The sequence below is a fragment of the Canis lupus genome, chromosome 23 (genome assembly GCF_011100685.1).
Source record: "Canis lupus familiaris isolate Mischka breed German Shepherd chromosome 23, alternate assembly UU_Cfam_GSD_1.0, whole genome shotgun sequence".
Classification (NCBI taxonomy): domain Eukaryota; kingdom Metazoa; phylum Chordata; class Mammalia; order Carnivora; family Canidae; genus Canis; species Canis lupus.
This window is the reverse complement of record NC_049244.1, coordinates 10870505-10898162: the sequence shown is the minus strand read 5'-3', so window position 1 is coordinate 10898162 and position 27658 is coordinate 10870505. Positions and strand designations below refer to the sequence as shown.

The 27658-nt window shown below is 43.1% G+C and overlaps 1 protein-coding gene and 1 long non-coding RNA gene across 7 annotated transcripts in view; one reads left to right on the top strand and one right to left on the bottom strand.

The window, feature by feature from the left end:
* ULK4 (unc-51 like kinase 4) overlaps positions 1-27658 on the top strand; it is a 603320-nt gene that overhangs the window by 514192 nt on the left and 61470 nt on the right. The window lies entirely within an intron of this gene.
* LOC111091882 lies at positions 272-26975 on the bottom strand. Of its 3 annotated transcripts, XR_005376878.1 has the most exons (4): positions 26521-26975; positions 25469-25563; positions 2685-2918; positions 272-710 (listed from the first exon to the last, which is right to left on the bottom strand). It is a non-coding gene; the product is annotated as an uncharacterized LOC111091882 (long non-coding RNA). The 3 variants fall into 3 exon arrangements; XR_005376879.1 differs by lacking the exon at positions 2685-2918; XR_005376880.1 differs by lacking the exons at positions 272-710; positions 2685-2918 and adding an exon at positions 11504-11725.

Genomic DNA, 27658 nt, shown 5'->3' with positions numbered 1-27658 from the left:
GCACCTGCTCACCAGGCTCTCGGCTCTAATGGGCTTTTGCCTGGTTTCACCTCGCCTTCCACACCAATCCTGTCTTCCTTATGGACCACCTAGACCAGAGAAACATTTTTCCTCCTTAGCTAACAAAATTAAATCTTTATTTTTAGTTTCTGATTGTATAGGTAACATGTGACTTTTAGTCATAACAATTTAAGTGTTACGGAAATTATTTAAAAAATTAAAAATCCCAGAGAAAGGAATCCTATGAAACCTACCGTCTCACGACCACCCTTTTGCACCGGCTTGTATGGCATGGAGTTTTAAATCTGCTTGGTCTACAATTAATAAATAGTGGAGACATAAAGGATATAGTTGCTGATGTTATGATTTATAATGCTGCCACATCCCTAGAGCTGTAGGAATGATCACATCAGAAAAGAATAGTCAGAATCACTGACAATTCAGAGAAAAGAGAGATGAGCAAGAGACAGGACACTAGACAATATACATCTGACGATAACAAATCAAATATATTCCTGCCAGGCAGCTCCGGGCCTTGTCTGTGTGTCTGACACATCCCGATGACTGTCACATCTCAATCTCATATTCATAGGACCTGATGTTCTTTGAGTGATCCTCTTTCCTTTATAGAAAAATATGGGAAGTCACAGTAGAGCCAATGAGCAGTTGGGCACAGGGAACATAAGGGGACAGGGCCCCTCTGTGGTGGCCTGCAAATATGAACACAAATTCAATTATGAAGGTCATGACCTATTTTTCATCTCACCAAGGTTAGAGTGATAAACAATTTATGCGTAAGGGAAAATGGCTTGATAGTTAAATGAAATACCCAGGTGTTTATCTAAAAGATGCTGTGGGATATCCTTGGGGCTAGCAATCTGGTTTGCATAGAGTGTCTGTTCAGAAGTTTTCTGTTTTGAATTTGATGACATTTTTAAGCTGGCTGTTTCATTTTAGCATACCCAGTAATGAAATAAACAAAGTGTGAATATGAGACAGTGCTAGTTAAACATTTATACCAGCCCTACCCTGTCATTTCTTGAAACTATTAAAATGTAATGTTTTTATGTGAAATCATTATAAATTTATAACAAGTCTAATCTGTGGTGATGCACTGTTCCATGGACTGTGAATTATTGTTCTAAATTTCGGGTGGCAGATGCTTTCTCTGAGTGATGGTGCTGGGATGATTAGCTCCTGTGATGCAGTGTAAGAATATGTCTTTAATTTGCATAAAACACAAGTGCTGATTATACAGTTTGATTTGAGATCTTCTACAATATTTTTCCCAAACAACAATCTTGACAATCAGCTCTCTTACAATAAGGAAGTGCTGATTGATTATGAATACTGCCCTGAAGACTTTCTACCCCCAAATCTGCATTAAAAATGTATCCATAGAGACGATGACACTAAAAAACATCACTAAGTCCAGGATGGGTGCAGTAATGAGCTGTAAGCAGAAGTTAGGTTCTGTGAAGCTTTTGCTGAGCCCAAGGGCACGCAGTTTGGAGGTTGGGATTCAACCCAGGATTGGATCCCTCTTCTCAGGGCAAGTCTTAGATGTGGGTAAACCAAAAGCTGCCATTTCTCAGGGTGATTGAAGAGGACTAGGAATGCTTTCCACCTCAAAGTATCTCTGTCTTCCCTGAAAGTCATCATCTGTTCCTAAAATTCTACCACCAGAGATCTCTTTTGGGGGAACAGGCTCTCCTTAATAGGTAGGCACTCTTGGAAAGTTGTTTTTGCCATCAGCACAGTCAGTTCATTGGCAAGTAAGAGTTTTCTAGCTGCTTTCCAATGTGGTGGCGAGCTGAGAGCAACTCCTTCAAAAATGATGAACATAATAGGAACACATCAATGCTTTGATACATGTATTGGGGGAAGGGAAAGTCAGTGACCCAGATCACTGGGGAAAGGAGATCCACAAGGTAAAAGTGAGGTCAGCTAGCTATTCTGGATTTCCACAGTATAACAGAGGGCAAGTGTTTACCTGGAAAGGCCCGCACAGTAGTTCTTATCTACAATTATATGTGCCTGTCATGAAAACAGATTTAGAAATTAAGTTATACTCTAGTAAACAGTTTCTTTGTTGGGCTGGCAGATCTGCCTCAGAGTGGGGTCCTCATTTCCTGAGATTCCAGGAGCCTTGTATAAGCTGGCCTCTGTCAAGCTTTTGCCTGCTTCCTAACTTAGAAGCAGAAAGTACAATAAAGAGTACTTACTATATGGTCTTGACCTCAGAGAGCTCCCTGTCCTAATGAGCAAGAAGCATGTTACCACCCAGTGTTTGTAATTTAGGAGGTAAAATCAAAAACTTTAACAAAAATGAGAATTACCTGCAAATGTGCTCCATAAATGAGATAGGAGAAAATGAAACCATTAAAACTTATTCTCCATTGAAATCTCTGAAAACAGATTTCAGAGATAGCCAGAGAAGCTTGATTTGTAATGGATGCAATTTATGAAAATGGCAGCCAGTAATCCTTGGGAAATAAGAGGCCCCTGCCTAGTCACGCCTTTTGGTAAAAGGAAATTGGTCCTCGTTGTCTCATAAGGCCCTCCCTATGAGATCATGATTCTAGCACAGCCTCTCCTCAGGCACTGTGGACTGATGGGAGAAGAAGGGACCACAGAGTGGCCAATGATGCACCCAGCATGGTGCCCACAACGGGATTACATACCCCAGCATCCCTTGCATTCAGATTCTAGCTGCTTGTGGGAACACATATATGTGAGATTCTGGGTTGAGTTTCCTTAGGAGGCAAAGCTGCCTTTTCCTCTCTTTGCCCATTTGCCAGCTGGATACAGAGGGCTCTGAGACCCACCCATGGGACAGTTGGAGCCAGAAGGTGGAAGGAGCATGTGTCTCTGAGGTACCAGGTAGCAGGCGCCTTTTGAAGCTTGTGTTGAACCATCTGTTAGAGGAGACAAAAGTAAACTTCTAGGCCCCTGAGATTTGGGTGATGGGAGTGGTTGGGGACTGTTATTTCATCTAGCATCATTCTGGCTAATGTAGTAGGTTAACCCGTGGAAATAAGTTGGAAAATTGTAACACAGTCTTTCCTTGTTTTGCTTTAGTTATTATTGATTTCATGTCCAGTATATAACAGATTGCTCATCAAATACATCAGTACAAATTTGTGCCTGTTTCCCCAGCCCTTTGAGTGAACATTATCTGGTTTATACTCAGCGAGGTAGGTCATTGCTTAGTGGAGCCAAACCCTGCTTGTTCTAACCAATGGGAACTTGATGTCCAGAGAGGGTTCTAAGAGGGGGAGACCCAGGAGCAATGAACACCAAGCTTCAAATTTCACAGAGTAAGCAGGAGGCAGTATCCCTGGAAGAGGCTAGAGTCAAGTTGTTTCTTTGATTCCCAAGCCTAAAGAGGAAGGTTACCATCTACTGCTGACATTGAAAGCAAGTCCAGCAGAGTTAAAAGTATGAGAAAGCAGGGCAAGAGGCAGATTCCAAGTTCCATGGGCACCATTTTGACACCCAGTGGGTAGAAGGTGCTGCAGGTCTAGTTTGCTTGAGATTTGAAAATGGATATGCCCTACTTTCTTTTGAGCTGCCCTTGTCTGACCTCAAAGGCACACACATTTCCCTCTTAATCAGCACCTTAGGTTAGATCCCTTGAGTCATTTGCCTTCCTCCACGACCACCAACCTCCTGCTTGGACTTTGGGCTCTGCAGAGATGAGCCTGGGAACCTAGTCTAAAGGAGTAGGGTAGGTTAAGAGCAGCTAAGCTGCTCTCCTGGCCAAATCAAAAGGGCTCTGTTATGATTGTTAACTATTTTTGGCTGCTTCTTGGTGGTCAAAGTGTCCTAAACCTGGGACCAGAGCATGGGAAAAATGTGCTTATACCTAAAAGAGCGGGGTCCCCAAAATATGAAGGGGCCAGGGAAAGCAGTGGCTAAAAATGGGGACCCCAGTGGCAGGACTAGTGAAGACCTCAGGGGAACACCAAAACTTAATATACAGAGTTTTAGCCTTCTTTTTAAAATGGCAAATTCCTTCTGAAACTCTCAGTGAATACTATTATAAATACTAATCAAGTCAGTGATGCCTTGAGGGAGAAAGGAAGGAAGAACAGTGTGTGCTGTGACCCTCACCATTCCTCGGTGGCTACAGTGATAGTTGGAGCATGGATGGGGGAGGGAGTCAGGGGTCCCTGAATCCAGGTGGTAACCGGAGCCTTGCAGAGATGCCTACAGCCTAGTAAAGAGCACAAGACCACAGCCAGAGAACATGACAGTCCAGAGACACACCAACCCCATTCTTCAAATACACTGGAGTGGTATTTGTCAGTCTTTCATCATTATCATCATCATCATCATCATCATCATCATCATCATCATGCATCCAAGGGAACCTTTTGAGACACTTTTTTCTAATTGCCTCTTGCTATTAAATTTTAATACTGCAGACATTCTGCCCTTCTGTCTATCTGGTGGTCCCTGGGAGAGCCATAAATCACTGTAATATCTAAGATTTAGTCCTGCCCCTACCAAGAGCCAATTTTCACCTCTTTTGGATCAATATCGCCCTGTTGAGAATGTATGCCCTAGAAGGTGACTCAGAAAGGAGGGAAGGTCAGTTCTTCTACCCAGTGAATGGGGGTGACCCTGGTAGTCACAGTGGACACAACACACAACACACCTATCCCTCTGTTGTGGAGATTCACATGTGGTAGGGAAGATGGCTGTATTTGAAAAGACAGAAGCTTGGGTTTGTCTCCAAGGGAAAGCTTTATGTCTAAGTAGCCAGTAAGGCTCTTATAGCAATGTTGGGGGCAGAGGGAGGACCTGGGGGGGATGGGGGGCATCCATGAGAAGAGAAAGAATGAAGCACTGCCTATCAGACACTACTCTAGAATGCCTGGAGTTTCTAATTTCTAATTATTTCTAAATACATCCTGGAGGAATTGGCAATTATGCCACTTTTCATTAGCGGAAACTGGATGCAATTCTTGGTGTATTTCCAGAAACCAGGCCACAGCTTTTGTCCATCAGATGTGTATTGTTTCAGCTCCTAGTTTGACTCTTTTTGTGAAGAAGAAAGGGCATAAGTCTCTGCCTCCACACACCCTAGCACCAGACCTTCCACCAACAATCCCACGGAAGTATTTCCTGTTGTGCTAACTTGTCTTTTAGGGGAGCCAAGGCCTTGACTCACCAGCTTCTAAAGGGTTTGGTCAAGCTGTGATACAGAGTGTAAAGTTCTCATCTAGTGCCCAGAGTTTATGGGCTTTCCAGAGAATAACTCAGGTGGCTTGACTTGTCATGAGTCCAGAGCACTCTGGTGTGAACTGAAAAGGAATACACCTGAAAACAGCTGAAAAGTAGAAGTTGACCATGGAACACTTAATTTTGGCCATATGAATGAGGAGAATCTTTCATTACCAGGTCCTACAGCTCCTATTCCTGGTGCTCCTGAGAAGTCGTGTGCTCTTTTGACTGAACTTCCATTCTGGAAGAGGAGCCTGCAGGCAGGTGTCCTGCAAACGAATGGCCCAGTGCTGGAGGAAAAGGCCTGGTGGCAAGGTCTCCAAAAGGACCAAGCCTCATTCATTTCTCTGCAATAGGCAATCTGCACACATCTGGAAACAGCAGCCAACACCTTTGGGGGCTTTTCCTGCTCAGACTTTAAAATGGAAATTTGGATTTCTGGATCTTTTCAATGATGACCGAGGCAGTTCCAGTGAGGGGAATCTTGCCAAACTCAGACACTTCTTGAAAGACATAGTGAAGAGTAAATGATGAATTCATCACAAAGAATACAGGATGATTCTGGTGTTACTTGATGCAGGCTTAGCTTTAGTTATACTGTTAAAACACTCCCCTTCCCCGCCCCACACGCCCACCTGGCTATCCTGCACCAATACCATAATTTCAGTTTCTTACTCAAGCTAAATAACAGCGAGCCTTCAAATTGAAGTTTGTTCTTAAGCAGGATCACTTGTGGGGTTTATATGTTCAATAAGCACATAAAAAAGATAGTGAAAGCTACATAATTCTTTGTAAAGATTATTTCTACATTGTGTTTATATTAAGGAAATAAACTTCCAGTGAAATATAATTAGTTCTATGAAAACTTTGTTTCTGCTCATCACATTTTTCTGGAGAAGGGATCTATAACTTTCATTCTTAAAAAGGCCCGGGCCTTGGAATAAAAAACAAGAAAAATAGAATCAAAAACAAAAGATGGAGAACATGTTGCTTCCCTGGAAGGGAGACAGAGATAGCTGAGTTAGAATAGTACAAAATGATTCTTTCAATCTACACTTTTATTATCTTCTCAGGTTAAATATGGGAATGCTAAAGATGATGGATAGTAGGTTTGCCTAAAATATGGAAAAAGATCTGTGTTTGTAAAGAAATGACTTTCACAAATCACATTTATCATAATGTAGTGTTAAATTTTAAAATGTCTACCATGTGCCTGGAAATATACCCATGAAATATCAAAGGAATTTATGCCCATATTAATAATGGCAAGATGGACAAAATAATCTCCATCTTATTTTTCACAAAGATATGTGTGGCCTTGACAGTGGTGCCATGGTGATATTTCCTTCACTTTACAGAGGAAAAAAAAAACACATGAAGAAAAATTATGCTATGGCATTGAAAATGACAAAAAGGAACCTTGGGCCCCACATTCCATAGTGAGACACCTCCAGGGAGAAACTTCTCTGCCTTATATGTGTTCCCAGAGCTCCATGAGGTCATTAGTTTTATGCTCATATTTGATAAACAGAGTAGGGTAGCAAAGATTCCAGTTTTGCCCTCTGAAGTCTGACTTGGCTCCTCCCAGAGTCCAGTTCTACAGGAAGGGTAGGACTTTAGAAGCTACTGCTGCTGCTTACTACTACTACTAGCAATCATATTACTGCTGCTCTGACAACTACACCTCCATGTCCCTCTCAATCACATGCCCGTGATGTGCTGGGTGCTAGTGAATGGGCCAGATGCAGGAGGTGGAGGCAGAGGAGGTTGGCTCAAGTCCATCCTGTGTGGAATGGACTTGGAGACAAGCTCTCAGCAACCAACCAAGATAATCAGGCTTCCTTAGGATCATCCCAGAGATCTCCAGTTTCTGAGTAAATATCGTTCAGCAGGTGCTTTTCTTTTTTTGCTCCTAGTCAGATGGCAAGGGTCTGTGATTGCCTTCTAAGAGTTACATTAGATATGGAGGGAGGAAGGATGGGTACTTTTGTTGTTGTGGGAAAAATAAGCTCCATAAATGATATGTTGGATGCAGGGGTATATGGACTCAGGAGGAGTTCAGCCTTCCATCTCCTGTGACCATTAGTCTGGCCTTAGCCTTGGAGACCCTCTGGTCTACCAGGTGTGCTAGACTGCAGCCTTGACTGAAGACTTCCACCACTCCATCTCTATGCCATAGAGACCCGTGTCATAGAGACTGATGTGGGGAAGTGTGAACCCACTTTGGTCACAGCTTTATGAGGCGCTTCACTTCCTCAGGTCTTTCGGTTCCAGGTAGGCTTGCAGAAAGTGTTCGCATCTCTGGGGTCTTCCAAAAGCTGAGGACATAGGGTTCTACTGCACTCTGGCAAGGCTCAGCCAAACCCTATTTGTTCATACCTACTGATTCAGATGATGTTGAATCTAATAGGTGAGTAAATTCATGAGTGTGGACACTAAGAAATATGATGCATTATATTGCATGTTGAATCTAATAGGTGAGTAAATTCATGAGTGTGGACACTAAGAAATATGATGCAGATGTGAGGGACCTCTATTGACCTCTTTTGATTTTTTCCTGCTGTAAAAGTACCCATGCTCAGAAGAGTCTCACAGTTACATTTGCCTTTGTGTTCCTGGGGCTTGTAGTTTATGTGCTGCTATATTTCTTTCTCTTAGAGTATAGTGTTCTTGGGGCAGCATAGGGAGTGGGACATAGAGGCAGAAGGAATTTTAGCAGTTTGGGCCTATCTGAGCTCACTTAGCCTCTCTGACTCCCCATTCCTCCTCTGTAAAACAGGGATCCTAATACATTCATTCTAGAATTATTTTGAGAAATAAAACAGTGTAGTAAATAAGGCACTTGTACAAATCCCCTGGCATTTGGCTGACAAACCAAAGTGGTAGCTTTTGCCTTAGTCTCTAGGGCACCTTGTTTTGGGCCCTAGAAATGTTGGATTGTGAACACTACTGCTGTACCAAAACTTCATTCATATCCGAGACTTTTATTCTTTTCTGCCTTTTCTCCATGAATTTACTTTTTTAAAAATTAAGTTTTTATTTTAATTCGTTTAGCTTATATTCACAATAATATTAATTTCAGAAGTATAATTCAATGATACATTGTCCACCCATCTCCCCTCTGGTAACCAGCAGTTCCATGTAGATAAGAGTCTGTTTATTGGTTTGTTTCTCTCTTTTTTTTTTCCTTGGATCATTTGTTTTCTTTCTTAAATTCCACATATGAGTGAAATCCTGTAGTGTTTGTCTTTCTCTAACAATGTAGTATTTGTCTTTCTCTTTTGCTTATTTTGCTTGGCATTATACTTTCTGGATCCATCCATGTTGTTGCAAATGGCAAAATCTCATTCTTTTTTATGGTTGAATAGTATTGCATTGTACATATATTTAACCACCTCTTCTTTATTCATTTATTAATGGAAGTGAACACTTGGATGTTTCCATAATTTGGCTATTATAAATAATGCTGAAATAACATAGGGGTACATGTATGTGGTCTAGTGGTTAAGATTGGTGCCTCCATCCATTTACTTTAAATTTTACTAAATCAACAAACCTTCCTGCTTATAGCTTGCCAATACCTTACTGCTCATGTAGGGAGCAGGTACTGATGGCTGTTGTAAATCAAGCCATGCCCTGGGGTCACCTTGGATTTACCTTGCCCTCGATGAGCCTAGACTAGATGGCACATGCCAGCAGTATGCAATTCAATGATTCCATTGGGATGAGAGGCTCCTTTTTTCTGCAGATACTAGGGCAGGTTTCTTAGGTTACATGTGAGATGAGTTCAATACATGTGTAGGATTCGGATATACAGAGGTGGAGGGAAGAACATTCCAGAGATGTGGAATGGCATGAGAAAGAATATGGAAGCAGGAAAGGGAGAGCCATATATAGAGAAGGAAAGGAAGTCTCAGACGGAGTGTTAAATGCATATAAGAAAGGAGGAGGAAGAAATGGAGTTGGCAAGATCAATCAGAGACTGGTCTGGAAGGAGCATGGCCATCTCTTGATTTTTCAGAGCCAGGGAAAGTACCCATCTTATTCCCTGCAGTGTTTTGAGCTGTCAGGCTTCACCTATTTTTTAGATGAAGTCTAAAAAGTCTATACTGGAAGTCTATACTGGAAATATTCAAAATGAGAATTTTTTATTTTATGATTCACCCAAAAAACGAAGAGACATACTAAAGGCTTGAAAGCAGTTATATACATGGCAAGACTAGTTAGCACGTGTGAGACTTTGGAATGAGTTTCCTATTGGGATGAACTTTTTTTTTTTTTAAGATTTTATTTATTTATTCATGAGAGACAGAAAGAGGCAGAGACACAGGCAGAGGGAGAAGCAGGCTCCCCTGCAGGGAGCCCGATGTGGGACTCGAACCTGTAACTCCGGGATCACGCCCTGAGCTGAAGGCAGATGCTCAACCACTGAGCCATCCAGGTGTCCCTGGGATGAACTTTAAAGCCGATGTACTGTGCCTTTGAACTCAGAACTGCAATGATGGCACTTGTATTTAGTGCCTGTTCTGTTCAGGAAAAAAAAAAAAAAAGTATAAATCCTTACTTGTGGATTCTGTGATTTTTTTTCCCTGAATACTTGTTCCTATGTTTAAAAGGGGGGATTCTAGTGACTGAATTCTGTAATTGGAGTCCTTTGAAGATAAATCCTGAGTAATGACTCATGTATTATAGGTTATTTTTAAGCCATTAGAAAAGTTGGAAGCTCATCAGAAAAAGCAGTGAGTCTATATGCGACAGAGCCCTCAAATCCAGATGACTGACTTGCATTCTTTTGTCATGTTCAATGTAGTATACTTAAAACTACTTGGAAAATGATTTTTTAAATGAATTATTTTAGAACAAGAGAACTCAAGGATGTAGTAGCCCTACTTGCTGTCATCTTTTTCAATTATTTTACTTTAGATTTCTTTTCTACAGCAAACACACACAAAAGTACTTCTTATTCATTTTGTAATTTATTAAAGAAAGTCATCAATAATGAAAATGAACAGCCAAAAGCCTGAAAATATTAAACTAAGCATACAAAAATTAAATAGCAGGACTCTTCTCATTGCCCCACTAGCCTCCCTCCTGTCTTCCCTCACTCCTCCTGTGGACTTGCCTCTTGCCCCCGCTGGGCCCCACATCCAGGCCTCCGATAGGAACACTGAGCCGATGTTCACTGCGCTCACCTTGTGCAGAGAAAGGGTACCAAGGACCTCAGTATGTGAGAAATAGAGCACATGCTCTTTGAAAAGGAAGCCTAGTGTTCCCTGTGAGACATGAGCAAGAAGACGCTAGGAACTCTCAAGAGACAAATAAAATGAAGTCCTGACAGTCATGATGTGTCCACCCAAGAACAGTGGGCCATATAAGTGGCAGGAAAGTGCATCCCAGTGAAAGTATATGCCATGTCCTCAGGAAATGTTTATTGAGCACCTGGGGGAAGCATCATACTGCTCAGCTTAAGCCCATCGGCAAGTTCCCACTGCCTCTCCATCCTCCCTCCCTGTACTATCACTGCAGCCACTCTGGCCACCATCAGCTCTCCTCCTTGGCCATACTTTGGCTTGTCTTTGAGTTATCCCCTCCACCTGGAACATTTTTCCCTCCCAGCCCTACCCCCTGTCCTCCCTTCTTGCCCCAGCACATCACTGCTGTCTCTGCAGGTCTCCACTTACAGTTCTGACTATAGGGAGGTAACATCCTGTCCTTACCCCATTGTAACATTTCATGTCATTGTCATGTTTGGCTCCTGCATGCAGACCGCATGGTTTTTGGGCAACTGTCTTGTTCACACCCCACTAGCTGTTAACAGAGTGCATGAAACAGACATAGAGGACATTCAACCATCCAGAAGAAGGGAAGACAGGACAAGGGGAAAGACAGAGGCAGGAAGAAGGAGGAGAAAGAATTGAAATCCTGCATGCGATTGAGCCAGGCACAGGAAGTAAAATTTATATAAAAATTCCCTCGGCCACAGGAGCTCAAAGCCTAGTGGGAAAGAGAGACTTGTACTAAATTATTAAAGATGCAGTATGAGAAAGCATTGGTGCACACCAAGTGTCCTGTCCCCGCAGGATGGCTTCTGAGTATGAGTGAGACCTTGCTGTGGATCTCAGGATAGTGGGCCCTGGAGGTCAGGCAATGAAATTGCCCTGGATGGAAGATTGGCCACCAAGGTTGCCAACCTTGGTATGGCCCCAGGTGTCCACAGGACCCTCCTTGCTTCCAGGGGGGAAGCAAGCCCTGGGGGGCTGGATCAAGCTTTATATAGGGACACTGAGGCTCTCTGGGCTTACCTGCCCTAATTCATGGGAAAGCACAAGGGGCCACCACCTCCTGATTCCTGCAGATACTATCTCTTGCTTGCACATGGAGGGGCTCCCAGCTTTAGCGTGGTTCTGATGAGCTGCTTGAGGCCAGAGGGTGTACCTTCTACCCAGAGCTGGCCCAGCTTCTACTGTTGGTGTGATGCTGCTAGGAGAACGCTCTGGGCAAATAAAGAAAAGCTTATCAAACCTAGGCATTAACAGATGTGATCTTCTTTAAAGTGTTTAAAAATAAAAGGCTAATATAAGGTGCCCCAAGTGCTGTCCAAGGCAGTAGCTGTTCTTCCTGTGAACTGTGTAAAAGCACAGAGATAAGCATACCAGCTCTGCTGCGGGTCCTCACTCTTATCTTGTCCTGGGTAATCTCCTCCCCGGCCGGGGTGGGAAAGAAAAAAGCTATTGAGCATGAGGCTGTGGGAGAAGCTTCCATGGCGGCAGAGGGTTATTCATTGTTCTGTACAATTTATATGACCATAGGAACTGGTGAGGGTTCAAATTAAAACAAGACTACAGGGGATCCCTGGGTGGCGCAGCGGTTTGGCGCCTGCCTTTGGCCCAGGGCATGATCCTGGAGACCCGGGATCGAATCCCACGTCAGGCTCCCGGTGCATGGAGCCTGCTTCTCCCTCTGCCTGTGTCTCTGCCTCTCTCTCTCTGTGACTATCATGAATAAATAAATAAAATCTTTAAAAAAATAAAAAATAAAAAAATAAAAAATAAAACAAGACTACAGCCTGTTGGAGGTTTGCTTTTTTGTCCATTTGGCTCTTTACTAGGCAGGAGTTGCTTGCATATTTCTTATATGACTTTAGGTCTAATGACAGTAGCAACAATCCTAATTATTAGGAGCCCCTAAATCAGCTTTAACTGCAACATAGATGAGGGAGATCTAGTAGAAACGTCACGCTCTATAGGGATGCAACATGAAAGCATTAGATTGTAGCACAGTAGGTCAGCTTTGTGGGCAGGCCTCTTCCTGTCCCATCTGCTCTCTTGCCCTTGGATGTGAAGTGGCTGTGGCTGTGCACTTCTGATATGGCTGCGTGTTGTAACCTGGCCCCGTGCACAAGAAGTCAGGTAGGGAAGTTTGCTTCTGAACCCTCAGCTCATTAATGCACGCTCCCCATATACTTCTGTACTCACCGTTGACCTAGCACTTCAACGGCAGGAAGGAAACTCACTAATCCATGATGGCAGTTTATTCTCCTTCCCCCACATCTCAGCACAAACCACATTGAAAGTATTTTTTTTCTCCTAACATCACCTAATTTAACACCTCAGCTAAAAATTCCATGCTTGCCTGGCTTTTACTATAGCAAAATTTGTTTATAAATAGTTCAGGGAATGTTCTGATATTAGAGATAGTTCTACAGATGCTTCAGGTTCCATTTCATTTCCAAAACAAAATGAGCCAACTCTCAAGTACATTGTTACAATTCATCTAGTTATTTGTGTTGATCTTCTGAGAGACAAGCATCATCCTTTACAGGGAAGTAAAATGTGGGGATGCTTAGCAGTGCTTCCTCTCATGGAGCCTGCAGGACTGCCATCAGTCAGTAGTCCTGGTTTCTTGACTGTGGCCCCCAGCCCTTCATTGGTCTAGTCCTTCTTTTTTCTAGCCTCACCACAGGGACTAGTCAACGCCCTACCACCGATTCTCAGGAAGAGTAGCCCAGAGGCCAAGGCACAGACATGAGAGGTCTTGTCCACTACACTGTAAGCAGGCCAAAGAGTGAGGTGGGGTGAGGAGAGTAGCTCATGTATCTCTGTGGGTCTGTCCTCCTGTACCAGACCCTGCTACAAGCTGGTGGTTTTCTGCCTAAACCTCTCTGATGATAACATAAGTGGGAGAGAAGAGAGAAAATGAAGATCTTGAGGGATGAGGTTATTTTCAGAATTTCCCCTTTCCCTCAGAATTATAGGGCCTAAAAAAATTGACAGTAGAGGCAAATTATGTGCTTGGTGACGATTGCTTGGGCACATATGTCTTCCATGAAATCAGTTATGATATAATGATAGAGCTGGTTGCAACATCCATGCTTCTCTTTTTGAGTTGCTGTTCTGGTCTGGGCATGTTTCTGTAGTAAGGGAAGCTCTCACAGGTGGAACGGTGGTGGTCAGAACCCACCTGGTCTGTCTTCATCATGCTTGATGTGGTGTTGCCAGGCTAGCTCCTCAAAAGAGATTAGTCACTAAATAAAATCACAGCTTCACACCATGTCCTTTCCCTGAACTCGGCCTATCCCTCCCCTCTCGCACCATCAGCTATTGCCACAATAATGCACAGTAATGTAACAAACTACCCAGAGCTCCACAGCATCGCACCAATAAGCATTTCTTTCTGGATCATATGTTGTGGGTCACTTGAGTTCTGCTGATCCAGGCTTTGGCCCGGCCCACAAGTTGGATCCAGCTCTGCTGTGTTCCTCAAGGCCGTGGACTAGTCAGAGCTGGGTCCTTTCAGGCAAGCGGCAGAAGCACAGAAATCTAAATCATGTGAGTACATTATAGGCTTCTGCCTGTGTCATGTCCACTAACACCCCCCATTGGCTAAATCAGGTCACATGCTCAGGCCCAAAATCAAGGAGATGGGAAGCATCTCTACCCCATGAAGCCAAATCAAGTCACATGGCCAAACCCAAGTGAATATTTGCTGAACAATAACATAAACTCTCATATCATCACCAGGCCTGGCCACATAAGGTAAATCCCATATCAGTCATCCTATTTCTGTCTTGTTGCTTATACTGAAACATAACCCTGCCTATGTCAACACCTTGATGGTATAACCACAGGATTGGTACGAGAATGAAGAGCTCACATGTTGGAGAACATGATCTAGATGCAACAGCAGTTATAATGCTGGCCTGGGATATTCCCAGCAGTGGGCTGGTATAACAGACAGGCTTCCATTTGGAAATTGGAGGAGGTTGGTCCTATACTCAGCTGAGGAACCATCCTTAGCTCCCACTCAGTAAACTGTCTGTACTCATGCCTGTCTCCTCCTGGGAGGCTCTGATTGCCTTCCAGAGGAGAAACCTGCCCCTTTGTCTCCCATGTTTGCCACTCATCCCCACCCAGTTCCATGAAAGCCTCCCAGCAAACACCTATAAAATGGCAGAGGCTTCAGCTTTGTGCCGCAGGTGGTTTCAAGTATGAACTCAGGCTTCTTGTTACATCACTTTAATTGTAGCACATTAGAGATGGAGATACCCTTAGAGATCATCTAGTTCAACACTGTCCTGTAGAACTTTCTACAATTGGAATGTTGTAGATTAGTACTATCCAGCCTAGTAGCCATTGTCGTAGGTGGCTGCTGAGCACATCAGATGTGTCTGGTGGAACTGAGGAACTGAATTTTAACTTTATTTAAATTTAGATTTACATTTAAATGGCCATACATGGCTCATTACTACCATATTAGACGGTTTCCCTCATTGGCCCAGAGTAGACATCAATAGATGGTTCTTGAATGAACGAAAAGGAGAGAAATGACTCCTACCTGACATCATCAGCAAACTGGTGGCAAGACCCTGCGACATGGACAGACTGGCCTGGATGTGTCCCCCACACTCCACTGCCTCTCTGAAGCCTGTATCTGTTCGCAATTATTTGGCCTTACTTCTCTACCTGTAACCATCTCACAACATCTGCACACCTCGTGGTCAGGTAGGGTGGAGTGGAGGATGGAAACACTCAACCTATTTTTCTCTCTTTAGTAATTTGAAGACTGAGCATCAAAAACTCAATAAAACATCAAATAATTTTTACACAGTAGAAGTAATATATACTTTCCATCCAAATTAAAACACAGACTCCCAGCAATTTAATTATGCAAATGTGATATAAGCAGCAGCAAAACAGTGTTAAAGGGGAAGAATGAAGATGGATAAGTTAAAATTTCTGGTGACATTTTCCTTTCTACTTTCCTCTTTTGGTTAATATTATGCTGATTTTCATGCACTGCTTAGGTGGATACTTTATTTCTTTGTGATAAGTGCTTCTGCAAATTTATGCAAATACCACTAATCACTGTTGAGAAAACCAGCAGCCATTACAAGCCCTACTGCCCACATGTGTTAGGCAGTGGCACTAGATGAGTCCTTAGCCATGAATTTGATTAAATACACTGGTAAGCAAAGTTGTATGTCAGAAAGGACTGTTTTCCTCTAGCTGCAAGGAGAATTCTAGATTCTAAAGTATAGTTCCCACCTTTGTTCTTTGGAGGCCCAACACGAAAATTGAAGAGTAGATATAGACTGTTGTGCTCCCGCCTCCTAAGAGGAGCCCCATTCCCAGGTCCCTTCCAGTCAGAACCTGTCTTAGGGTGGGTCCTTCAGAAATCGACTCGCAGGTGAGGATTTGGGTTCAGTTAGTTTATTAAGGAAGTGCTCTCGGGAGAAACCTGTGAGGAAGGTGGAAGCATGAGACATAGAAGGAAAGAAAGGCAAACAAGCTTGGGATCTCAGGCAGAGTCCCATGGTGGGTGGTTTCACCCTGATTCCACAAGGGCCACTGGATGGCCCCTGAGACCAGGGGACTGGGCTCCATATATGCACTCCATGTCACTCAGGTGCAAGAGTCATCCTGAGGCACTTGCTGCTCCCTGGGAGTATGGGTAGAGCAGATGTAGGTCAAGGGCAGACTTCTGACGGGAGCCTCGGGGCCAGGACTGTGGATGGACACACACAGACCAGAGGGGATGGGCAGAGTGTTGGCTGTATCCACCAGAAGCTTACCCCAGGTTCCTGCCCACAGCTGGCACCCCTACCTCATGCATGGCTCTTTCTCCAAAGCACATGGTGTCTCTTCCCTGGAGTTCCCCTTGGTCACTTGAGAGCTTCCTGGTACATTATGTCCAGGCAACTGGGATTTGTTGCATAATGGTTTTTGTTCTATCCGATCACATTGGTATTTTTATAGCAGTCTTCAGGGTTTTATACAGAAGGTCAGCAGAGGAGGGAGTCTGTAGCAAGCCCAGTGCAGAAAAGTGTTCCACTTGAGAACTATTCATGGGCAAGGCCAGCTAGTAAGGACCCCACATAAGCCAGGAATTAAGTTTTGGTTTTTTTCTTGGTACCTGGGAATTTCCTGGGCATGCTGCAGGGAATGCCCCCTTGTCATGCTGAGACCTTTGGGGCTGGACCTCTGAGCAGCAGAGACAGCATCCAGCAGGAACTTCCTGCTGTATCTGCAGCAGCCTCCCCATACCTGTGTCACTGTTGGGGAGCAGGGGGCAAATCCCAAGTACCAGGCACCCTTATACTGAAGCACTCAGATCCTATTGGAGAAAAATTGGAGCCCTCGATACTTTCTTCTTATTTACCTTCTTTCAAGGAAGGTGTTCTCTTTTTGGCTTTGTGCAAAGCAGAAATGCTATTTTGAAGGTGAACATAAAAGCTCTCTTGGCAAAGAAATTGCTTTGTTCCATTTGAGAAAGCTCTCTGCCTTTGAGAGAAGAAAAGGTGTGGGGCTCTGAGAACTTGATTAGCTCTCATCATCTTTCCCTCTGGTTTCCAGGGACGAGGCTAGACAGAAAGACTCACACATTCTCCCCGTGGGTCTCTATGTCCCCTCATCTCAGAGCTTCAAGGGCCACCACATCCAGAGCTGCCTGAGACTGGGATTCCTATTTAGATGGCAGACCCAGAGGGCTGAGCCTCTGGTTCATGCAGGGCAAGAGGAACTGTGTTTGCACTTACTGTCTGTGTTTGAGGCTGGTTTGGCTGCAAAGTGGCTTTGAAAATCCCACCTTAGGAAATGAGGCTGGCAGCGCCTCAGCACATCATGCAAAGAGCATTGTAAACTATAAAGCGGTGAGCAGTTTCATTTGGTAGTGATGCTGATGAACTCTGGGCCACAGGGCCTCAAGATACTATGTGTATGTGTGTACGAGTTTGCGCTTGTGCACACATGCATGCATGTGTGTATGTTTGCATGTGCTTTGTCCTCTTCTAGCAGAGAGTGTTTGGTGGCAACATGCCCCTCGGGTGCCTGCCCTTCCCTCACCCCACCCAGCAGAACAGGGGAATTGGGGAACTCCCTCCTCCACACAGGCCCTTGACTACAGTAGTGACGGGGGTGATGACAGTGGCTCCTATGCCTGAACTTGTCCCTACCTGCCCCCCAGCCCATGCAAAGAGTCTGTGAGAATAATGTCAATTTTATTTTACCAAATTTTTTTAAGATTATATTCATTAATTTGAGAGAGTGTGTGTGTGAGAGAGAGTGAGAGAGTGAGCGAGAGAGAGAGAGAGAGAGAGAGAGCAAGTGGGAGGAGAAGCAGTCTCCCTGCTGAGCCAGGAGCCCTACCCACGACTCTATCCCAGGACCCTGAGATCATGACCTGAGCCAAAGGCTTAACCATCTGAGCTACCCAGGTGCCCCCAAAATTGCCTACTCTTAAATATGCATAAAAATACATACTATATGGTAGCACTTTACAGGCCAGACATGTAAAGCTGGAGCCTTATCAGGATTTTGAGTAAGAAGAAGTGGATTGGCAGTTGACTCATTATGTACACGTATTCTCTCTGAGCCTCAGTTTACCCGTCTAGAAACAGGACTAAGGCCTGGGTAGAAAGATTGTTTGATGGTCCAACAAGATGATATTTGATAAGCATGAGCTGTAGAGCACTTGTCATATGGAGTTAATATCGTCCGCGGCCTCAGCAAGGTGGTTTGTAGCCACAGTGCAGCCCCTTCCCCTGTCTCCTGGATGAGGAAGCAGAGGACCAGACTCCTCCACACCGCCCCCCCCCCTCCCCGAGCAAGTGACGGTGGGGTTGCAACCCCATGGCTTCCTGTGCAGGGCATCCCACATGCTGCAGGTGACGCAGGGGTGGCTGGCCACCCAGAGCCCAGTCCTGCTGGGTGCCAGTCGATGCCAGGCTCTGTAACTGCCAGTGCTAGAGACCCACCTGAGGGCTTTAGTGACGTAGTCACAGGAGGGACAGACCGTGGATGTTTGTAAAGAAGAGTGGACATGGATTGGGGTGAAATTTCTCCCGCACCTTTGAGCCAGCCCCACGCCTGCCTGTACCATCAAGTCCTCTCCTTAAACCTCTAGAGTGTTGACTCCCTATCCTTGAAACCTGGTGAGAAGAAACTGATCCCAGTAACACTGGAGGAAGTTTCAGAGGGGTTTGAAGTTCTACCACCATAATTTCCTGTTGCATTTCCTTACAGGCTTGAAACTTCATATGGGGGCACCTTTAGTGCATGCTATTTTCTGAGAGCCTTTGCTGGCTGTTCTCTCTGGTACAGAAAGTGTTTTCCTCCAGAGGCAACTTCATTAGTGTGGAGGTTTTCCAGGTAATAGTACTGGGATCCTGCTGGGAGTGCCCGAGGCTGGGACTGGTGAACTGAGGGAGCCCTGATTCCCCCACTTACCCTCCAACGAGCTGAGAAAATCTGGGTGGAAGCTGTGCTCCTGTGCTGGGTGGCAGAGACTGTATCTGCATTCAGCTGACAGAGCTGCTTCCTTCTGCCTGCCCTCCCTCTGCATTTCTCCCTCTCTTTCTCTCTCTCCCCCTCTCTTGTTCTTAAAGAAGCCTTGTCCTCAAAGAAGTTTGCAGTTTTTCCTGTTCTCAAGTTAAGTATTTCTTTATAAGCAATTTGGAGCATTTTTTATTTGAGTGACCTCATGTTGATATGTTCCTTTCCATTGATTGATTACATATTCCCCAAAAGCCTTGGGCTAGACAACTCTTAAATATCTAAGATAAGAAATAATGTGAGATGAGAAGGTCAGTGAGGTTCAAAGACCACTACATCTTTTCTTTCGGTCCTCACTCTTCTGACATCCAACTCCCTTAAATCTTATGCTTCCAGGACACACCTGTTTTGCAAGGACCAATTTCTGTAGCGTAGGCTAGCATTACACTAGCATTCTTTGCTTATACTCATCACAGGCCATAATTTTCTTAAATCTTGTGGCATTAGTGGTTGTAACTTTTTTTGCAAGAGGGAAAAAGTCTTTCATTTTGTCTTACCATCTCTTGAATTTTTAGTGTGTTCCCAAGAAACTATCAGCTACCATCAAGCCATATTTTAATAATTTCCAATCTCATTAAACTTGATGATACAAAGATGAAGATTTTCTTACCAAACTTGTTAGGGATTCATTAAATAAGTGACAATAGAGATAGATAAATATTCAAAGTTGCTGATTACTTTTGTCACCAGTTTTTAAGTCCTAGGTCATGAAATCTGCTGCTTTACCCTCAGATCATCTTACCATGAAGTTAGCCAGCATTAAAGGCCTGAGCCTTAGGTCCTAACTCAAATTAAGCTAACTTACAACTGCACGCTTAATGAGCATGTGTAATAGTGCTGTTTCATGATTTAATTATCCACTCTACTTGTCTTGCAAGGAATACTATTATGAAGAAGGAATTGGGTGCCATTGTTAAAAATACCTTTTAAAAATCATGTGACAACTGTCCAAGTTTTGTTTCTCATGTTTGTATAACCAGCAGTTTCCTATCAGTATCAATTTCCCTATATTGCCCTTTTTCTCTGTCACCTTCAGTATTAGAAATTTTCATCCTGCCTTAAATTCTTGGTCCCAAGGAAATGAGCCATCATTTTGATTGGCCCTTTCCCCTCTAGCTATGACATTCCAGAGCCCTGTTCAGTTTTTCCTCCCTGCTCTGTCTGAATCTTCTTTATTTCTACTCCTTCAAAGGATGAATGAAAACAAAAATTAATTAGACGTGAAACTCTTTTTTTTTTATGATTTGTAGTTAATTCTTTTCCATAAGTCTTCAAATCCATTCTCGTTTTTAATACATTCATCTCAGATATCTATCCTTAGGCAGTAAACTTCAAAGACCCAGAACTGGTTCTTTGTTTAAATGGTATGTGACCACACAAAGGGACTTCCTGCCACCCCTTTGGAACATGTGTGGAAGTGGAGGGGTGGCAACAGAAGAGGGCCCAGAGAAGCATCTGCAGAGCTGAATCCGTGTCGCTGCCCACAGCTCACCATACCATGCATTTATGGACAAGCACGGAACCTCTAAAGATGGGTAAACCAGGTGTCTCTATACATTTGTTTATATGTGTATATTTTCATACCCTACTCAGAAAAATAAACTGTAAAAAAATCCCCCAAAGTAATTGCAGAGGTCCAGAAATGTAGAGCTCGAAGGAACCCAGAATAGGTGAGATATCTTCTGTGTTAGCCAGAGCTTGGGATCCCCCCAACATGACAGGGGGAAACAAAGAACCAGGTGGCCAATAGGACCTCAACATACTCAACAGGCCTCCACCTGAGAGTAGATGAGGCAGCCTCTCAACCCTATTCACAAAAATAATTTTAGCGAAGGTTTCTGTAAGTTAAGCCTTCTCCAATTTGCAATACCTTTCACAGACCTCCCATGTTCCGCCCTCTTCCCATCACCATAGCAACACATTTCTAATAAAGGAGGAGAGGGGAAGAAGCAATTTTGCAACAGTGACCTTCCCCTACTCTCAGTTTTGCCAATGCATGTGGGGTTTTCCTTAGTTGTCCTGTCCTGTGAACTTATATTCTCCTTTCAAGATCTTATGATCTTACAATAAATAGTCCCCGTCCACTAAAATAGGAAAGCCAGGCCTGGAAGCTTTAGTAACTTGGCATTCATGGTGTATTTTACGCTATACCTGTCCTAAATAGCCAGCATCCCAGCCCTCTCTGTCCTGTGCAGCAAACAATGGAAAGTGAAATAGCTCCTGCATGGATGACAAAAGGGAACCATTTTGTTTTAGACAAAAATGAAGGTTATCATAAGATGGCAATCTCCTTCATTACCCTAGGTAAGGTAGGAAAGATTTCTGAATTTAAAAAAAAGTGCTGGACACCAAGACAAAGAAAAAGGAATGTAGGCTAAGGCGGGTGGAGACATCTACTGATTTCACCTCTTTCCTCAAGCACAGGCCCGGCATAGAGCCCCCATTTCTGATTGGGTATCTAAGTTCTCTGCACTAATTTTTGTTTTTTTTTTGTTTTGTTTTGTTTTTTTGGGGGGGGGGGGCACATCTCCATTGAAAAGGATGTGGAAAGTCTCACAGTCATAGACAGAAATGAGCAGCAACTGTAAACTGATTCCTGTCTGTGAATGCATGTATGTTGAGGCCATGTACATTGTTGGGTTTTGCTCTTATAACATTAACTTCTGTAGATCCCACTGGCAGTCAGTTTGCAGTTTGAAATGATCCAGGTTATACTTGTCTGCATGATTCTGTTCAGTGCATTGATCTGAAACATATCTTTCTGGATGATGTCCTCACAGTTTATTCTGATTGATACAGTCTAAGATGGAACCTTCCGGAAAGATTCTTTCTTGCGTTGTCTGGATTAGGCATGGCCATGCACAAGTTATTCAGAAGTGTGTTATCATCCTGCCCTGTGGATCTCAACACACAATGCTTTGCTTGAAAAGAAAATGGTTTCAGAAATTCCACATGAGATGACTAGAAAGTATATTTAAAGATTGATTAAAGTTGGTTTAAAGGTTGATGCCAACCTTGCTAAAGAAAGGATCTTAAACGATTTTTCCTGCCACACCATCTGGCCATCCAAGCAGCAAAGGTGCAAGCTTAGTCGTAGTCTATTGAGCAGCCAAGATTTCTAGCTTCCAACTAAGACTTGTCACTGGGAAGATGGGAAGCTCTAAATATTGTCCTTTTGTACCACTAGTGTCATTGATCATGATGAAATCAAGTTGATTCTTGCTCGGGCTTGACTGTTTTCCAGAATTTTCTTGAAATCATGTGAATGTTTGATTGGAATTCACAAATGGTGATAAGGCCCCCAGATTTGCTTTATAATGGATTCCTTTAGGACAGATCATCTTTGAAAGGGAAATGTAGTCTGTTGGTTTATGTTTTATTTGTTTCCTATTGGCTGGAGAATTTCTGCTTTCTGGAGGAACTGGCCCACAGGCCATACAGTGGTCATGCTCAGATTTCTAGCAGCTACTAAGGAAACAACCAGGAGATTCTAAGACCCCAAATCCCGAGATCTTATTTCACTTAATTATGATCTTGTACTTCTAGGACAGGTACATTTTCACATTGTATTTTATTTTTAAAGACTATTTGTTTTAGCTTATAGAAAATTTGGAAAGACATTTAAGAGGAAAGAAAAATTATACCATACTCCCAGATAAATTTGTTATAATTTTGGTGTATTTTCTTCTAGTAATATGTCTACTTGTTCCATATTAATGAATATTTATCACTTGCTTTTTAAAGGCAGATTATAAGGAATAATCTGAGGTTATTAACAGTCAGTCAGAGATCAGTGGAGTTACTGGGGAACTCTCATTAAATTCCAAATGGAGAAAACAAAGTACTAAGAAATCTATCTCCAACAACTTTCAAGAGTCTACAAATCTGGCCTGGTTGGGAATGAAGAGGAAGGTGGATTGCAGAGAAAAAGTTTATTTTTCCTTTGAGTTTATAAAATAGTTAAGAAAACGTATAGGTAAATATAGAAAAGGAGGAATCCTAAAGGACACTGTGACATTTTTGTTACCCTGGGATTGGGAGTGTGGACAGGAAACAAAAAGCATTAAGAATAATCTTAGGTACACATTTTTCTTCGTGTTTTTCCTTTTTTTTTTTTTTTTTTAAGATAAGAGCAAGGAATGAATGTTAAACAGGTTTTATTCTATAATTGCACACATTATTAGCCCAAGAACACTCCATTTTCTTTAGGTAATTGGAGCAGATTAGCTGTCAAGAACCCAGGAGCACATGCCCAGTTTGAATTGATTTGCCCAATTGTTCTGCTCTCTTGACGAGTCCCTTACGTGTATCACTGCTGTGCCATTTCCTCAACTGTTGGCCCCAAGGAGACAGTCCTGCCTGACTCAGTCAGGATAAACGAGATCTCTTACCCTAATGAATGGTTGCAGGCCTGACCCATAGAGCTAACCCATACCTAAGTTTGTCTGAAGGCAACTCCCTTCTTTTACCCAAATGGCTGCTGTGACTGAAAGAGTTCATTAGAAAGTTAAATGAAAGCCAGAGAGCAGGGACCTGAGGCTGCTTCTGTATTTTTATGAGAGGGATTTATGCGTGTGTGTGTGTGTGTGTGTGTGTGCGCGCGCGTGTGTTTTTGTTACATGAGCAAACCCTTTCATCTTTGGGAAACTACCATGCCAAATGCTAAGCTCCAGATCTTGGGGACCACCCTTGCCCCCAGAGATGGGCAGAGTTGGGCCTCTCCTCCTGGCTTCCTGTTGCACCCTTGCCTCTTTTCTTTCTAGTCTCTGTAGCCACTGTGAGCATTAGCAGCAGGGCTTAGCAAAAGCCCAGAACCTCAGACTCCTTCCATGGCCATGGCTGGACTGCTTCCAGGCTTAGTTAGCTCTGTTGCCTGGAACTACTCCGCAGTGAAATTGTGGGCATCGAAGTACTTTAAGCCACAAAGTGCTGGAGGCAGAAGATTCTTTGGAACATTTAGATGACTTAGGGGTCAACAGACCTCTTAGTCCATGGTTTGGCTCTGAGCCTCTCACTCTGCACTCTTCACCTTGATGATGCACCTGCTTCTTGTAGCATCATTGCTTTTCCACTTACAACTCGGGTCCCTGCAGCCTCATTCCTGGATGAGTTTGTAGAACAGTAGGAGAATAGTTAGACCCAACCTGACTGGTTTTGCCTATAAGAACTGCCAAGGTAAGCATTGCCTGAGGAGTGGGGATAGTACGTGAGCAGTGGCCAGCCTTGGGAGATGACCAAATGTGCTCTGATTGCCAGATAATTTGTAAGACTTGTAAAAAGTAGTCACTATGGGGTCCATTTCCTTGCAAAAGCAAAATCAAGACACTTGGGGAGAGAGATAAGCTGGCAGAAGTTGATTGAATGGAACAAGGGGGAAATAGGCATGCTAGGGATTAGAGACACAGTCCTTGTGCTGGCCAGTTCTAATCTCTGACATTGACTCTAGTGCACCAAGTCCAGAAAGCTCAGTGACAGCAGGATTGCAAAATCTGTGGCAGGAAACAGCTCTTAGCCTCAGGGCATTTAACTGTCCAGAGAGGAAACACTGGTCTTGTGGAGTTAAGGCCAATTAATGTGATATTAATCTGAAACATCTTCATGCTCACACAAATTAGGGAACTTGAATTCTGGCACTTATATTTTAATAATCCTGTATGTTTCTATATTTTTAGTCCCCAGTGCAATACCATTTGTCAAATCTAATATGCTTTTCCAACAAATACCCCTTTTTTTGGGAAGAGATTTATTTTTTATTCAAATGGTTTAAAATCCTAACAGATATATAAATAAAGGTGTTTATTGCTATATTGTCTTAATGAAAACTTGGAAATATCTAAATGTTCATCCATAGGGACCTATTATGTAAATGTTGGCCCATCTATATGATAGAAAACTATCCTGTTCTTAAAAATAATATGGTGCAACTATATGTATTGATAGAAAAAGATGCATATGGCATTTGGTTGCACAGGTGTATTTATAATAAGATTTCATTTTTATAAATATTGACTATCTATGACTAGATAAGGTTAGAAATGAGTCCATAGGAATAGGCATCAAACCATTAATAGTGTGTCCCGATAAAAGTGTAAGTTGTAGAGGCAAAATTTCATTTTCTTATTCATACTTATGTGTATTCATCCATAGCATTTAAGTTTTTTATAGTGATGTGGGCTTTGGGGCTTTTTTTAGAATTTAGATTTTCTTTAAAATAAGCACCAGTGGAAAGAAAAAGATCCATGAGAGCCACCAGATACTATAATTTCCTTAAACTAGATTCACTGCTCCCCAGGTAGAGCCAAGAATTTTAGAACATCTGAAAAAAACAGAGATTTTAAAGTAGCCAAAGTAGCCATTTGAGGTCCCTCATTACCCTCTATTTAAGAATTGGGACTGTTGATACATACAACTTGGTTGGATTTCAGAGACGTTGTGCTGAATCAAAGAAGCCAGTGTCAAGAATAGGATTCCATTTATCTGACACTCTCAAAACACCATCACTCTAGGGACAGAGAAAGAGAAGAGATCAGTGGTTACCAGGGTTTGGGAATGGAGGCAGCAGAGGGAGATTGTTTCTGGCAATGGAACCGTTCTGGATCGTGATTGTGGCAGTGGTAAATGCAATTTTCATGCCAGAAACCATAGAACTATATACGGAAAAGTCCATTTTATTCCATGCTAATTAAAAAAATTTTCTTAGGCAATGAAATAAAGGAACAGGCAACTGAGGAGGATCACATGTCTGACCCCATGTAGGAACGTGGCCATGGTTTTGTCATTGTTGTCACCCGCATATTTGCCACTTTGTGGGACTTGCTTTCCTTGGCTGAGTCTCAGAGGCAGCCTCCCCTCACCTCTGTGCTTAGGGCACCAGTTCCTCCACCCCAACAACTATAACAGATTGTCCAGTTTATGTCTAAGCAAATGTGTATGCCTTCTATGGAACTTCTTCCCTGCAGTTTCCAAAATTAGATGAATCTAATTTTGCTCTCTGACAATAAAATAAGGCCAACCCAGATACATCTGTTTATCGCAGTCAGATCTCTGCTCTCTCAGTGTCCCACATCTCTTGCTATGCTCCGGGTTTCGAGACCCTCCAGCTTTCTGGTCTCTTTTGTCTGAAACCACATTGGCCAGAAGTGAGTGTGCTCTGTCTGTGGGCTGGCAGTAGAGGACGGAGCTGGCCAGCTCTCTTGCCCATCCTAACTCAGGTCTTTGGTCAGTGGCACTGATGATCACATCACTGTCTATGGAAACCATATGGCGCTGTGGACGCAGTGTGCAAACACCATCTTTTCACACCTGCTGCTGCAAAGCCTTATCTCCCTGCGGTATTCACAAGTAGGTTCTTCGTCTTTTGCTGCTAAATTGCACATTTATCCTGTTCAGTTATATTATCCTAGGATGACCACCCTGAACTATCCAGACTCCTGTGGGTGCTAACATCTGGCATACCCACCATCCTTCCCAGCCCCAGGCTCAGATATGCCAAGTCTTCATCTCTGTCAGTGTCACCCCTCTTTCTAGAAGACTTGAGGAAGGAAGACGCCAGAGCTTCATTCTGCCCTCCCGGTCAGCTGTGACTCACTGGGAGAGCTTGTTCCATGGGAAGAGAAAAGCCATGTGCCCTTAAGGTTTCTTCTGCCCGTATTCCCTTCTGAAAAGATCCTTGGTGTTCCCAATATTGTCACTCCTTATATGTGACTGTTAATTGTATGCCTTGATGCACTAGTTTAGGCTGGTGGGGCAGGATGGCGCCACATAAATACAAGTTATCGCCCTAATTGGCATCACTGCATACTTAAGCGGGTTTGAAACCTTGAGGCCTTCTCTGGCACTACATGGGTGTGTAGTTATTATGAAATTACTACGCATCTGGATGTCTTATTTCCATAATTGCTTCACTTGAAAGGTGACTAGTGGCCTGTTCTAGAATGAGAAGGTGTTAATTATGTTAATAATCAGGAATTCTGAAGCAGCTTCTCTGAGTGAGTGCTGGACTGGTGTGGGTTCCAGACGGTACAGAGAAAATAGGCAGCCAGTGACCTGATGCCAGTGTCAAAGCAAATGAGACACTATAAAGAAATGTGAGAAAAAGGTCTAAAGGAAAAGCAGGTTATCAGTGGCCATTGAGGCAATTTTTTGGTCTGACTAAAAAATACACATGATATAATGAGCTAAATTAAATAGATGAGAGATTTGGTGCAGTTTGCTTCAGAACAAAGCGTTCTATGGACTTTGTCTATCAAAATACCTTCTTCCAGAACATTGCTTAAGATGCGAAGGTAAATGGAGAGAGTGCTAGATGTTCTGTTTTCTCCCTGCCCGCCCCCCCCAAAAACCAGCAGTTTATTTCCAAACCCTTTAAAAAAAATCTCATTTCACCAAAAAATAAACAAAATAACTCAGCCCAAAGTACTTATCAAGAACTTGGAAACACCAAGATGGAGATCCTAACATATAAATGCAATGTTACCAAACACTGACCTCACTGTGGTCAGGTAGTCAGGTCAGTAGTTACTCCTAAACTGCTTGATCAAGACACTGCATTCAATTCAGAGTCCTTACATAAAACATTTGCCACCATGTTCTACAGA